Source organism: Oryctolagus cuniculus, chromosome 14 (assembly GCF_964237555.1).
Source record: "Oryctolagus cuniculus chromosome 14, mOryCun1.1, whole genome shotgun sequence".
Lineage (NCBI taxonomy): Eukaryota > Metazoa > Chordata > Mammalia > Lagomorpha > Leporidae > Oryctolagus > Oryctolagus cuniculus.
The window spans coordinates 85,680,237-85,694,469 of record NC_091445.1 but is presented as its reverse complement, the minus strand read 5'-3'; positions in this window follow the sequence as shown (position 1 = coordinate 85,694,469).

Here is a 14,233-nt window from a genome sequence, read left to right as displayed (position 1 = left end):
TGGACTGGGGTTATTTTAAGGCTCACCCCACCTGTTTCCCTTTCTTAGACATCACTGCCCTGTATACCTGATACTTATGCCCAAAACCTATGGTTTCATATATTTTGTTTGTTTAGGTGCTTCAGGTCAGAGGGTAAATCTTGTCCCTGTCATGCCATGGACTTGGCCAGGAGATGATCCAACCCAAGCAAGGTCAGCTGGGGCTCCCGGAATTAAAATTCTAGCACGTGATTGGGAAGCTGGGGGAAGCTGGTCTGCAAGATAGAAAAACTGGCAGCAGAGAGGAGCAGAGAAGAAGGATGGAAGTGGTGCTTGCCCGTGTCCTTTCCTGAGGCCCATGGAAGCCCTATCTTTTAGTTTCATCAGACACCCTCAATTCCTGAAAGTGAAATTTTTCTGGCTAAAGTATGTCCCAGCTGGATGGTATTACCTGCAAACAAAGGGTTCTAACACAGGTCAGGGGTAGAGACAGTTGAAAGGGAAAAACTGAAGCTCTTTCATCAACGGAGAAGGTGATCTTGAAAGAAGGGGAACTAGGTAGCACATGTGGACATTCTTCCCCTATTGTACAGGAGAAAAGGGAATTTGTCCATAGAAAGGCAGGAAGTTCTTCAGTACAACATACACACATATATGTATATGAAATACACAAAAGTCTTCTGTGGAGCACGAGACGGCAAGGCAGAAATTTGGTGATTGGTGAAGGTGGAAAGGATTGAGAGCGAATTCCGTGGGAACAGCCTGGGTAGCAGGCAGAGTGGAGCATAAACTACTGGGTGCATCCTTGAGGGCTCAGTGAAGAACCACAGCTTTTGGTGGAACCTCTCCCACCAGGAAGGCTCGCCTGTCCCGGAACCGTGGGCTTCCTAGGGAAATGAGCGTGGGGTTGGTCAGGATGACTCTGCGGCTGGCACGGCCATCTCAGCACATCGTCCTTCTGCACCCCAAAAACACAGGGAGACGTATGCCAACAGCTGGCAGACTCTACCTTGAGGCCTCTGAAGCTCAAGCCAACAAAGGAGCCTTTTTTTTTTTTTTAAGAAAAAAGATTTATTTTATTTGAAAGGCAGAGTTACAAAGAGGATGAGGTGGGGTGTGGTGGGGTGGGGGGCCTCCAACTGGCGGTTCACTCCCCAATGGCTGCAATGGCTGGAGCTGGGCTGATCTGAAACCAGGAGCTTCTTCCAGACCCCCCCAAGAAGGTGCAGGGGCCCAAGGACTTGGGCCATCTTCCACTGCTTTCCCAGGCCATAGCAGAGAGCCCGATCAGAAGTGGAGCAGCCAGGACTCGAACTGGCGCCCATATGGGATGCTGGCACTACAGGTGGCTTCACCGGCTACATCACAGCGCCATCCCCAAAGGAGCCTTTTAACATGGGAAGCTTTTACAGCAGTGCCAAGGCTGTGGTTTTCAATCAGTTCATAAAACTCATATGGCTTACCTGACCCTGCCTGCCTATGGTTCAAGCTGCCTGCATCCAGGTAGGATGTTCTCACAGGGAGTGGGTGGGGCTCCTACAACATCAAAAGATAGCCCCAGACTGCAGCTTTTTCTTTCTCCTCTTGTATCTCAGCAATCCTGCACAAAGTTGATATTCCTGCTTAGCAAATATTTTGCAAATAAAGAAGTATCTTCAGTTGTCACGATAATAAGGTATTGAGGGGATATGGGCCAGGGATGCTAGACGTCCCAACATCCTGAGACGTGTACAGGAAATTTGAAGAACTGTTTGTAACATTATAATGATCGGTACTTAGAACCTGTCCCCGTGTCTCAAATAAACACAACATATTTATTGAATTTTCCAGGAATGCAGCTACCATGTAAATTGAAGGAAGATTGCTCTTTGTTTTCTTTGGAACTTTACCAAGAGTTGTTCACTCTTTCAGGAAATCTTGCGCCCATGGTGATGTTACTCGAGGTTTTGTGTTTATGTTGCCAATCTCACACACAGCTGCCATTCCTATTGTCATTCTGTAATGATGGATAGCTGTTGCATGCACAGTATTGGTGTAAGCATTATATCTTTTGGTGTAGTTGTATTTGAACATCTACTTATGGAAATACATATTTTATTGTAAATTACACTCCAACTTATTTCTTCTTTATAATAAAGGCATTATATATAATGAATGTGCTTGCTAAGACCACTGTAATAAAGTACCATAGACCAGGTGGCTTAAACAGATTGGTCTGGCAGTTCTGGGGCTGCAAGTCAGATCAAGACGTTGGCAGGATTGGTGACTCCTTAGGGCTGTGAGGGAGGGATCTGTTCCAGGCCTGTCTCCTTGGCCTGAAGATGACTGTTTTCTCCATATCATCTTCTCACTGTACCTGGGTGTGTCTGAGTTTCCCCTTCTTATAAAAACACCAATTATGCTGGATTGGGGTCTACCCTAATAATCTCGTTTTAGCTCAGTCACCTCTATAAAAACCCTGCCCCCGGCTGGTGCCGCAGCTCACTAGGCTAATCCTCCGCCTAGCGGCGCCGGCACACCAGGTTCTAGTCCCGGTCGGGGCGCCGGATTCTGTCCCGGTTGCCCCTCTTCCAGGACAGCTCTCTGCTGTGGCCAGGGAGTGCAGTGGAGGATGGCCCAAGTGCTTGGGCCCTGCATCCCATGGGAGACCAGGATAAGTACCTGGCTCCTGCCTTCGGATCAGCGTGGTACGCCGGCCGCGGCGCGCTGGCCGCAGCAGCCGTTGGAGGTTGAACCAACGGCAAAAGGAAGACCTTTCTCTCTGTCTCTCTCTCACTGTCCACTCTGCCTGAAAAAAAAAAAACAAAAAACCCTGTCTCCAAATACTGTTCTGAGGCACCAGGAGTAGAGATTTAACATACAAGTTTTGGGGGTGGAAAGTGAAGGACATAATTCAATGCATAATGATTGGGTATGTAGATACATCATGGTACATGTGATTTTTATTTTAAGATAGCAAAGAGAGAACTATAGAAACAAACATTTCTATAAAATGGGGATATTGAGATTGAGACAGCTGAGAACTGCTGGGATATCTTCTTGAGTTAGTGGGAAATGACATGGTTCACAGGTGAGAGCTGTTCCTTAATACCAATCTCTAGTCTAATAAGATTTACCCAAGCATTGGCATGCTGGAACAGAGAGAGTGAGAGCGAGATCAGAGGCAGGAAATGTCTATCAGGTAACAGAAGATGAGGGTTCAAAGGAAGCTAACTTGGCTCAGAAAGAAGGAGGCCACATGAGTACTTTGCTCAAAAGCCTTTAGCAGATTCTTGTCCCCAAAGCCTCACTCCTCAATGCTACTTTTCTGCTTTTCCAGTTGGATTTCACTCTGGTTCATCCCTAACATGCTCTCCTGCTCTGGGAAAGCAGTGTTTTCCTGATTCAGAAATGTCTTCATATAAGTTCTTCTATTCAAGAAGTACTCTGATTTTCTTCTTTTTAAAAAATATTGTAAGATTTATTTGTTTGAAAGGCTGAGGTGGTGGTGAGGAGATAGATAGATAGAGAGATGATAGAGAGCTTCCATCCGCTAGTTCATTCCTCAAATGCCCGCAACAGCTAGCTGGGACAGGCTGGAGCCAGGAGCCCAGAACTCAGTCTAGGTCTCTCCTGTGGGTGGGAGGGACCCAAGTACTCGTGTCATCCTCTGTTGCCTCCCAGGGTGCACAAAGGCAGAAAGCTGGCTCAGAAGTGGACCCAGACTTTGAACCCAGGCACTCGGATATGGCACACAGGCATCCCAAATAGCATCTCAACCTCTGTGCTAAAACACCTGCCCCACGACTTTGTTTTTTCCTTCAAAGTCTTAGGCAGTTTTCAAAGCCCAACCATGGGATTTTTCTCCCCAAAGTTGCTTCTTTTATTTATTTATTTATTTTTGTCAGGCAGAGACAGAGAGAAAGGTCTTCCTTTTTCTGTTGGTTCACCCCCAAATGGCCGCTACAGCCAGTACCCTGCACCGATCCGAAGCCAGGAGCCAGGTGCTTTTCCTGGTCTCCCATGTGGATGCAGGGTCCAAGGACTTGGGCCATTCTCCACTGCCTTCCTGGGCCACAGCAGAGAGCTGGACTGGAAGAGGAGCAACCAGGACACAATGAGCAGTGGCAACGGCCTCAAAGTTGCTTCTTGAAACTAACAGAGTTGAGCAATCAGTAGGTAAAGTAGAATCTGAATATAACATATGAAGAATCAGGGGTCCTCAGAAAGCTGAAATCATGATTTATAAGTTTTAAGTTAGGCTATGGTTTGAATATGGTTTATGCAGAAGAAGCTTGGTCCCCGGTGTGCTGATGTGAGAGAGGGGGCATAATGGGAGGCAATTAGGTCATTGGGAACATCACCCTACAAAGAGATTAATATAGCTCTTGTGGGGTCCCGTTAGTTCCTTCAACAGCAGGTTGTTATAAAAACAGGAAGCGTGGCCCTTAACTCCTTCTCTGGCTTCCTGTCCCACCTTGAGATTGATCCCTCTTGTACTTGCCCCCACCAAAATGCCATCTGCAGGTTGTCATGTAGACAGAAGAGTCTGACCGGAAGTAAGCATATGGTGATGCCATGTCCTCAAATTTCCAAAATGAGGAGCTAAATAAACCTCTTTTCTTTATAAAAGAAAGTTCTGAAAATCTTCCACACTGGGGCTGGCACTGATGTGCAGGGGATTAAGCTACAGCCTGCAGTACCGGCATCCCATAAGAGTCCCAGCTGCCCTACTTCCAATCCAGATTTCTGCTAATGAGCCTGGGAAAGCAGCAGAGGATGCCCAAGTTCCTGGGCCCCTGCCACCCACATGGGAGACCTGGAAGAAGCTCCTGGCTCCTGAGTTCAGCCTGGCCCAGCCCTGGCCATTGCAGCCATTTGGGGAGTGAACCAGCAGATGAAGATCTCCCTCTCCCTCTCCCTCTCCCTCTCCCTCTCCCTCTCCCTCTCCCTCTCCCTCTCCCTCTCCCTCTCCCTCTCCCTCTCCCTCTCCCTCTCCCTCTCCCTCTCTCTGTCTGTAACTCCACCTTTCAAATAAACAAATACATCTTAAAAAAAAAACTTCCACAACACAGCTCTCAGTTACTCATTGGGAATACACACCTAGGATCACAAAAACTCCAAATTCACAGCCCCCTAACACTAAACTGCATTGTCCCTATGAAGAATGTCTGTCGCTTCCCATCTGCAACTGTTCCTCCCTTCTGCCCGTCTAAGCTTATCCATATGTTAGTTTCACTACTCCAATACCAAGGCTGGCCTGCGAATGAGCAGCAACAGTCATCATTTCAAGGGTTAAGCATTTGACCTAAACATGTCCAGTTGGGGTGAGTTTCAAACTCTTGCCTCAAATGCCAGGCTACAAGCCATCTGCTCCTGCTGGGAGCAGAGAGAAACAGGAGCCTGAATGTAGCTGGCAGTCAGACGTCCTGGAACCATGATGGGAATGTGCTTTGGGATGCAGAGGACACTGCAGATGGAGAGTTGAGGGGCAGAAAGAAGATGGGTGCTTTTCCAACCTTGAGTCCCAAGGTCAGCCCGCAACATGAAGTTGCTGTCCTGGGAGCAGTTAACGGCCTTGATGGTTTTAACTTTGAGTTGGAACCTCTTCTATTGCTTTCCAGTGGACAGTGCTAACAAACACATTCCCTCGTGGATAAACTAGGGAGAGAAGAGAAACCTTGTATGATGTGAGCCAATCGGAGCGTACCCTGCTGTCTGGCCAGGGTGATTCGGATTGCTAATCAGGGAGTGCTGTGCAGACTAAGAGTTCCTGTGCTGGAAAACCTGGTTTGGTAGCTTTCACAGGGAGTTTTCAGCGTTCGTTTCACTCCAGGGCTTCCACTGCAGAGAATTACAGTGACAGCGGCGTCTTTAACACATCACACATTAGATTCTAAGCCATGTGATTGATGTTTTTTTTTTTTTTTTTTTTTTTTTTTTTTTTTTTTGACAGGCAGAGTGGACAGTGAGAGAGAGACAGAGAGAGAAAGGTCTTCCTTTTGCCGCTGGTTCACCCTCCAATGGCCGCCGCTGCAGCCGGCGCACCGCGCTGATCCTGGCAGGAGCCAGGAGCCAGGTGCTTTTTCCTGGTCTCCCATGGGGTGCAGGGCCCAAGCACCTGGGCCATCCTCCACTGCACTCCCTGGCCATAGCAGAGAGCTGGCCTGGAAGAGGGGCAACCGGGACAGAATCCGGCGCCCCAACCGGGACTAGAACCCGGTGTGCCGGCGCCGCAAGGTGGAGGATTAGCCTATTGAGCCACGGCGCCGGCTCATGATTGATGTTTATAGCTGGTACACCGAGGCGAATGACAGCAGCGGTAGCGAGACAGCATCAATGTGCACAGGCGCTGTGGGGAATGTGGACAAATCCCAGATGCACTGACAGAGATAAGCAATGTGATTTAGGAGGTTATCTGACACTTAATGTCTGTATTCCCACCTGTGGGCTCACGGCTCACGGGCTTCCTTCAGTCCTAGACGAAGCCGGAGTGGCTCTTTGTCCCTTCCCTTCAGACTGTCCAACCACATACAGACAAAACTTGGGCTAATGATCTTACTGGTCACTCTCCACGTGGCAGGCAGTACATTTTCTCACTGAATCCTCAATAACGCCCTTGGAGACTGGGACTGTCATCGTCTCCTTTTCAGAGACAAGAAAGCTGAGGCACAGAGAGGTTCAGGTCTCACGACCATCGAGGGCAGGGTAGGAATTTCTTAACCCTGACACCAGATTGTTTTAATTTCTCTGCCATACTTGCTCTTCTACTCACAAACCCCTCCAATAACTTAGGAGTAGACACTCACCTTTATATTTTAAAATTCTGTATTGTATATGTGTACATATACAGACACCGAGTCTGACCGTGACTATGGACTTCCCAAGATCTAGAATGATAAGAAACAGACTTCTGTTCTTTCAAAATTACCCAGGGGCGGTTGTTTGGTATGGCCATTCAGATGCCTCTTGAGACCCATATCTCCATATCAAAAGACCTGGGGTTTAGGTTTCAACTCTGCTTCCATTTCTAGCTCCTTACTAATGTGCACTCTGGAAGGCAGCAAGTAACGGCTCAAATAGTTGGGTCTCTGCCACCCACAGGGGACACCCAGACAGTTCTGGGCTCTAGGCTTTGGTCTGGGCCAGAACAGCTGTTATAGGCTCTTTTGGGATGTGAACCTAGGCATGGAAGATATCTCTCTGCTTTCCAAATAAAATAAATAAGATCACCCAATCTCAAGTATTCTGCTATAGGAGCACAAAACATAACAAAGTAGCCTCATCCATCTGGATTTTTCGTTTTGGTTCATGGAGATAGCAGTTCCTAAGAACAAACTTTCTAGTCAATCTATCAAGTTTCTGTTTGACATGTATTGCCAGAGAATCTAACCTAAACCAGTGTTTAGCCAGAGATGCTGCCTCTCTTCCTGCTAGGTCACGTGAGTCTGGGAAATCTACGGGGTGGACTCTGCTGGTCTCAAAATGTGAGTGCTCAGGGGAATGGTGCTCCTCCTCCGAGGAGGAGCCATCCCATTTTCTGGACACGCCCTGGGGCCTGAGACTGCTGCTGTGCCATCTCCCACGCCGCAGGGTGCGTCGTCTCCTGTTCTCCTCCCAGAACAAAGTCTCTGTGTTTTTAACTTTGGTGGTCATCTCAGACACTGCTACCCATATTCAAGCGTCTGCAGGGCCCTAACAACCCGGCCTAAACTGGGCGAAGCCCTAATACTGGCAGCGGCACTGAGAGCAATGGCTTTGTGGAGGCGGCGCTGAGAGCCACGCAGGCAGCAGAGCCTTAGGGGGCTCCCAGGCTCTCAGAGGCAGTAGAGATATCCCAGCTGATGGGGGTGAAAGTGCTTATTTGTTTGCACAAATTGAGTGCCCCCCTGAATTTACCTTCAAGTAAAGGCAGGTAATTAGGAAGGTGGAAAGTGACTGAAGTTCTAAAATAGTGGGTGTATCTGAAGCGAAGAAATGTTTTTAATTACTATTTATGCAACATCATCTCACTCCGAGAATGGTGAACCTGGGGAGACGCATGCTGAGTCACTGCAAGCCTGGAACACTTTCAGTGATTACTGAGCTGGAGAAGGAGAAAAATAAGTTTTTTAAACCATACCTATATAGAGTCTTCTGGTAGGAAAATAATCTGGAAAGACAACCTTACAAAATTCTATGATTGATTTATTTTGTAGCTGTTTGAAAAATTGAGCATCTTTCCCTATATTTTATATGTGAAAAAAAAAAAAAGCTAAGAATTCTTAGATAGGGACTGTCTTTGTGGGACAGTGGGTTAAGCTGCTGCTTGCAATGCCAACACCCCATATGAATGCTGGTTTGAGTCCCGGCTGTTCCTCTTCCAACCCAGCTACCTGCTAATGTGCCTGGGAAAGCAGCAGAGGATGGTCTGAGTGCTTGGGTCCCTGCCACCATCATGAGAGACCTGGGTGGAGCTCCTGGCCCCTGGCTTGTGGCCATCTGGGGAGTGAGCCAGCAGATGGAAGATCTCTGACTCTCCCTTTCTCTCTATAACTCTGCCTTTCAAATAAATAAATAAATAATTTAAAAAAAATCTAAGAATACCTGAATGCTTTTACTTAGAGGGAAACAAATGTTGAAGCATGTATTATATCACTTATGCTGGCCAGGTTATGGCAATATTATGATAACTGGCAAGAATGTGTGACTTCAGGTGAAGAAGACATGTTAGTCATTTCTTAAAATTATATGGAATCTGATACCAAACACCAGTCTAACTCGTAGGAAATTCAGTCTCAGTCCCATCTGGAGAGACCTTTATCCTCTGGTCATGCAAATATCCTTGGGACATTATGCAATTCAAAACGACTTGTGCGTTCTGAGATTAGCCTGGTGAGCACAGTCTGCCGCCAGTGACTAAAACCGATAGTGAAATCAGTTTAAAAGTCACTCTGCTTTCTAATTATCACCAAGGGCTGGCAATCTTAAACAATGTCAGTGATAACATATTCCACTCTGTGGATCTAAATTCTTTTTATTTTATTTTATTTTTATTTTTTGACGGGCAGAGTGGACAGTGAGAGAGAGAGACAGAGAGAAAGGTCTTCCTTTTGCCGTTGGTTCATCCTCCAATGAGGTGGCCGGCGCACCGCGCTGATCCGATGGCAGGAGCCAGGAGCCAGGTGCTTTTCCTGGTCTCCCGTGGGGTGCAGGGCCCAAGCACCTGGGCCATCCTCCACTGCACTCCCTGGCCACAGCAGAGAGCTGGCCTGGAAGAGGGGCAACCGGGACAGAACCCGGCGCCCCGTCCGGGACTAGAACCCGGTGTGCCGGCGCTGCTAGGCGGAGGATTAGCCTAGTGAGCCGCGGCGCCGGCCTCTGTGGATCTAAATTCTAAGCCATTATTGTGAGTCCTGCCTGTTGAGTTTTGACAATATATTTGTAAGCTGCAAATGGGCACTTTTCTTACCTACTCGTTAATAGACATTTCCTTCCTTCTACATGCACCGTATTTAGAGGGACGTTCAGTTAATTCTCTGAGCCCTGCCCCTCCCCATCCTGGCCGTGAATCAGTCCTACGCATTTGTGTAGCGATAATTTCCTAAGGGTTAGGAATCATTTGCACGACTTTCTGTGCCCCTACAGATGCCTATTTCTACCTTGAACCAGTAGATTCCAAGGAAACAGTGACAACTCAGGGATTGTTCAGCTGGATAAACAGCATTTCAGTTGCTTTGACTTTCCTGTTCACTGTGGCAACTTGGAATTTTTTTTTTGTTTCATTTGTGTTTAAATTTTACAACAGTTCATCAGAGTGCAAACTGTCACATCTAATGTTTCGCTTTTGTTAGTGCCTCTGAGTTTTACTGAATTCGCCTAACATTTTCAATTTGTAATTTTATATTGTACTAGTTGATTGTTTAACGCTAATAATCAAGAAAGCAATTATTACTATTATGTGATTAATTTAAAAAGGAATTTTTGTCTTGTGGAAGTAAATGTATCCAAAAAAATGTTTGCCTGCTGGTGTCAAATGTGCTGGCTTTGCCCTCATAATCCACTACAGGTGCCACGGCCCTTGTCACTAAGGCCTGTTTTAAGGTGTCAGATCTCAACAACACCTTCACTAGGACAATTTCCATGATACCTGAGCAGTCTTGTTCTGCCCATTCATAAAATGAGCACTTTCTACCTTGCGGAAGGAACACTCTTTTCTTTTTGCCTAGGTTTTTGAAAACTCAAGTTCCTTCACATAGCCTGGGGTAAACTCAGCTTTCCGTTCTCATGTGCATCATTAGAAAGGACGGGTCAGAGTGGAGACGGAGAATTTGGAGCACTACATCTCATTGCTTCGTCTTAACATTGCAGAACCATGTGATGGTTATTTGTTTTTTTTTACTTAGAATTTCTATTTATTTGAAAAAACAGGAGCGACAAGGATCTCCCCAACCACTAGTTCGCTCCCCAAATGCCTACACCAGCCAGGAATGGAACAAACCAAAGCCAGGAACTCAATCCTGGGCTTGAATGTGGGTGTCAGGCAAGCACGCACTCCAGCCATCACCTGTTGCCTCCCAGAGTGTGCATTAGCAGGAAGCTAGAATTGAAGTGGAGTTGGGACTCAAGGCTCAACACTCCAACATGGGATGTGAGCATCCTAAGTAGCATCTTAACTGCTGTACCATTCCCCATCCGGTGGTGGTTAATTTTATGTGCCAACTTGACGGGGTTAAGTGATGCCTAGATAGCTGGTAAAGCATTATTCACGGGCATATTGGTGAGAGTGTCTTGAGAAGAGATTAGCATTTGAATTGGAAGACTGGGTAAAGAAGATTGCTCTCACAGCGTGGGCAAGCATCATCCACTGAAGGATGATGGGCAGATGGCAAGCACTGTCTGTTGAGGACATGACTAGAATACAGAGGTGTAGGGGGACAGGCATTTGGGGCAGCGATTTAGTCATCCACATCTCATGCTGGAGTTCCTAGTTCGATGCCTGACTTCTTTGCTTCTGATCTAGGTTCCTGCTAATGTGCACACTGGGAGATAGCAGTGATGGCTCAAATACTTGGATCCCTACCACCCATGTGGTAGACCTGGAAGGAGTTCCAGGCTCCTGACCTGGGCCTAGCTCAGCCCTGGCTGCACGAACATTTGGAGAGTGAACCTCTGAATGGAAGATCAATTGATCTCTCTCTCTCTCTCTCTCTCTCTTTCTCTGTCTCTGCATTTTAAATATATGTATAAAAAATAGATGATTAAGGTCAGTGCGATCACATCCCTCCAAAAACTGGACAGCACAGTGCTTATAAAAGGCTCACCTTTTTAAAAAAAGTGTAAGAAGGGTAAATTTGCTGTGTTGCCTGAGCTTTAATGTCTATGAAAGAATAGGTCAGAAAACCATTGCCATCCTTCGAACATGAGTGTCCTGGTTCTCAGGCCTCCCGACTTGGACCAGGGCATTCACCATTGGCTCCCTTGGTTCTCCCAGTGTTGGGCGTGGACTGGGACTACCCCCCTGGCTTCCCGGGGCCTCCAGCCCACGGATGACAACAGTGGCACTCAGCCTCCTGCATCATGTGAGCCAACCCCTCCTTATAGATCTCTTCCTTTCACTCCCTGTGTGTATCCTACTGGTTTATAAAGAGAACTTCGACGAAAAAAGCAATATTTTCTTGGGTTATCTTGCCATATTAGTCTAGAATACTTTGGACTTGTAGTTAAACAACAATTCTTGTAAGTACAGTATTATCAATTTAGATAAGTAAAAGTGATTACATTTGTAGTGCCCTTAAATCTCTCCAGCTTAGAAATATTGTACTCCACTTGAGTCACCAAGTTTGTTATAGTTTGGCTTTATTTTTGCAGGATATTACAGTACTCATCCCTGATGATACTATTGTTCTGTCAGTCTTGTCAGTATAATGTGTTGTTATGTATAATGTAGCTGGTGGCGTTTCTTTGGAGATAACAAAAGGTCACATTCTTGCAAGATAGAATTCATCAATTAAACCATGAAGTTTAATCATAAGTGTTTAGACCATCAGGCAGCCAGCTGTGCATCGTGTTATGCAAGGTGTCTGTTTCAGGATGTTCCTGCTTAATGCTGCCCTCAGAATATGGTGTTTTTGCACATAAGATGGTGCATTCCTGTGTGTACCTACAAAACAAGTTGCTAATTCCCAAAAGTTACCTACAGAGGTTCGCTTAGGTAGACCACATTCAGCAAGGGAAGATAAATCCGCTTCATTGGTAGGACGGGGAGTCCTGTGTGGATACCCTCCAAAAGCAAGGGCATTCCTTCATCTCTGACTCTAGGTTGTGCCAAACTAACCATCACTGCCAAAGTACTCTCCCCACTGACCACACCCTCCGTTCCTGAGCCCACTCTGACCTCCTGGGCAGCCTCTATAGCATCCTGGTTAGCACATAGCAAGCACTATTTACATGTTAGTTCTCTTCCTCCGCCTTCCCTTTTCCCCCTCATGAATAAATGAGTGAACAATTGAATTAATTTTTCTCTGTCTCAAGCCCCATTTTCTTTGTTCCACAGCCACGTGTTGTAGCATACTGGCACACAGGACCTGAACTTTTGTATTTCACATCCATGTATGTTAAGATTGCCTTAATTTCTCCAATCTTGTTTTTCTCTAAATTGTTATTATTTTCCTTTGAGAGGCAGATTGACAGATCTTCCATATTCTTGTTCAAATGCCTGTAATAGCTGGGGCTGGACCAGGCTGAAACCGGAGCCAGGGACTCAATCCGAGTCATCAACATGGGTGGCAGTGACACAAACACTTGAGCCATCATCATCTGCTGCCCTCCAGGATATACATTAGTAGGTAGTAGAATTGGGATCTGGGATTAAATCCAGGAACCACAATATGGGATATGAATGCTCCAACCAGTGCCTTAACTACTAGGCCAAATGGCCACTCTTGTTCTTCCAATCTGAAAACTAAATATTTGAGAAGGTGAAAGTTCCATGCATTGTTTAATCTACTTATATCGAGCACTGTTACTGAATTATCCTGGTGGTGTGTTGGCATGGCCATGGGAACAGGTAGTGAATAGGGAACAATTTCTTCAAAAGGGATTTTGGGCAGAAATTCCCTTAGTTTTCACCACCCCTTACATCCCTCTTTTTCAGTCTTGGTTCTTTTTTTTTTTTTTTTTAAAGATTTATGTATTTACTTGAAAGTCACAGTTACACAGAGAGAGAAGGAGAGGCAGAGAGAGAGAGAGGTAGAGACAGAGAGAGAGGTTTTCCATCCTCTGGTTCACTCCCCAGTGGGCTGCACCTGCTGGAGCTGTGCCAATCCGAAATCAGAAGCCAGGAGATTCTTCTGGGTCTCCCACATGGGTGCAGGGGCCCAAGAACTTGGGCCATCCCCTACTGCTTTCCCAGGCCATAGCAGAGAGCTGGATCAGAAGTAGAGCAGCTGGGACTTGAACCGGTGCCCATGTGGGATGCCGGCGCTTCAGGCCAGGGTGTTAGCCTGCTGTGCCACAGCACCAGCCCCTCAGTCTTGATTCTGTCCCATGACTTGATACAGCAAATCCCCCTGTGGTCTTCCTGGTTCATATTAGTTTGTCACTACTTATCAATCATATTGAGAGCTCAGATGTGAGGCTTCTCAACAATGTCTTTTCTGCTTCCCAGCCTGTAGCTCCTGGTAGCAACAACAGAGTTTAGTCTGCTTCTAATCCTTTCATCCTCCTCTAGCTGTGGTCAGTGTTTTCCACCCCAACAGTGCCTTTCTGATTCCATTCGGCTGCTTTTATTGGAAACTAATCTAAGTTCCCTTTTCAAGTTCTGAGGCTCAGGGCTTGATGCTGGGACTGCCAGCTAAAATCAACATTGCGGGGCTGGCACCATGGCACAGTAGGTTAATCCTCCGCCTGCAGCACTGGGCAGTTCTAGTCCCAGCTGCTCCTCTTCCAATCCAGCTCTCTGCTATGGCCTGGGAAAGCAATAAAAGGTGGCCCAAGTGCTTGGGCCCCTGCGCCCGCACAGGAGACCAGGAAGAAGCCCCTGGCTCCTGACTTTGGTTCAGCGTAGCTCCAGCTATTGCAGCCATCGAGGGAGTGAACCAATGCCAGGAAGACCTTTCTCTCTGTCTCTCCCTCTCACTGTCTGTAACTCTACCTCTCAAATAAATAAATGAAGTCTTAAAAAAAAAACAACATTGCAATCCCCACAGAACTAGAGTGTGACAGAACTGAAACAAAGCTTGAGTCTAAAATGCACAATGCATTCTGTACCAAACAGGGTTTTTTGTGTGCTAGC